Here is a 1,879-nt window from a genome sequence, read left to right on the forward strand (position 1 = left end):
CCTGCTTGAATGTGGTGGGTCCACACTGAATTTGTCCTCATTTATAATTCAGTAAATTTTTATTGAGCCTGTACTATAAGCCAGACACTGCTTTAGGCAATGGGGATATAGTAACAAACAATTCAGACAAAAATGTCCGTTCTCATGAAGCATGTATTTTTGAGGGGGGAGGGGGACAGACAACAAATAAGAAAAATATCTAGTTTGTTGGATGGTGATAAGTGCTACGGAGAAAGAGCAAGGCAAGGGGTCTAGGAATTCTGGAGGTATAGAACTGCTATTTTGTACAGGATGATCAGACCTTTCTGAGAAGGTGACATTAGTGCAAACGTGTGCAGCCTCCTTTGTGTGTTTGCTCAAATGAGCTATCCATATGGATATCTGGGAGAAGGCATGCCTGGTAGAGGAAAGAGCTCCTACTAAGGCCCAGAGGAACTGCATTTTGTTGATCAGAAAACCAGTCTTAGTTGGTTTTATAGGCTCTGGTTGGAAATTGCCATGGCCGTTGGAGGTGCGGGAGGTGGGAGCTGTGGCTTCAGCTTCAGGCACCTTTAGGGGAATCTGATTCGCAACTTTCCTGTAGGGGGAGGTTTGGGCATTGCATGCTTGTCAGGATTTCCCAAGTTTACTTTTGAAGATCTGAGATCCCAGTCAGCATAGGATTTGCCCAGGTTCTCAGTAATCACAGAGGCGACTCTTCTTGCCTGCCCTGTGTGGCAAGGCTGTTTGCCTGGGGTATGCTTACACCTTTGGAGACAGGTAAAGCAGGCAGAGTGGAACAGGTCTCTACCTTGTCTTGCCACGGGTTTTGCTTTTTGTTATATTTTCACGTTTCTCTAGTGCAGATCAGAACACCCTTGGGGCTAAATTTCCATGCAGTAGGATTGGAGGATCTGAGCAGAGTTGCAGTAATGATTCTGAGTAGTATTTTGACAAATACACAAAGCCATACCATTAGAGGGAAGGAGAAGGGAACAAACTTTGCAATTTACTGATGGGCTATTCACTGTGCTAAGCATTTTCCATACTGATACATTATCTAAATACATTTTCATTATTACTCTGGAAGGTAGGTGGAAAGTGAGGCTCAAAGATATTGACTATTTCCCTGCTTACAAAAATATATGCACTTTATAAAAATGTCAAATAAAAAACCATAAAAAATAGGAAGTGAAAGTCGCTCAGAGTCTCACCTCTTAGAGGAAACAACTACAGGCGGTTAGTGTTCAATCTTCCTGAATTTTAAAAATGTACACACAAGCACATACGCATACCTTTTTTTTGCCCCCCAAGAAACAGGGACCGTATTATACATATTGTTCTGAAACTTGCCTTTTTTCTCAGAACGGTGTGCCTTGGTTATCGTGCTGTGTTAATAAATCTTATTAATGAAAGCAGGCTTTTTGGGGAGTTAGAGCTCTCTGGTAACACAACACCTGGTTGTGTGACTTCACACAAGTCACTTTGCCTCTTAGGACTACAGTTTCCCCCATTTGTAAAACGAGGGCAGGCAGATCGCAGAGGATTCCGCGAGGTAATGCCAACAAGCAGGTCACCTCAGCCCCTCGCCCGCCTCGTGACGATCTGGGATAATCTCCAAGGTCCAGCCCTACTTGACTTGGACGGCAGCCGCCACTTTCAATAACTCAGATGACAAAGCCGCTGCCAGCGCTGCCAGAAAACCCCGGCGGGCAGTGCTTCTTTCATTCGCTCTTGGAGCTGGGTGATGGTGTCGCGGGGCGGGGCCGGGGCGGGTCCACAGGCGCGCGGCGAGCGGTGCGTGCGGGCTGGTAGGCCGGCCGCGGCGTGACGTGATCGGCGACCGCGCCTGGCCCCGCCCCGCACGGCCTAGGCCCCGCCCCTCCCTCCCTGGTCCGCC

The sequence above is a fragment of the Lagenorhynchus albirostris genome, chromosome 8 (assembly GCF_949774975.1).
Source record: "Lagenorhynchus albirostris chromosome 8, mLagAlb1.1, whole genome shotgun sequence".
In the NCBI taxonomy this organism is placed as follows: Eukaryota; Metazoa; Chordata; class Mammalia; order Artiodactyla; family Delphinidae; genus Lagenorhynchus; species Lagenorhynchus albirostris.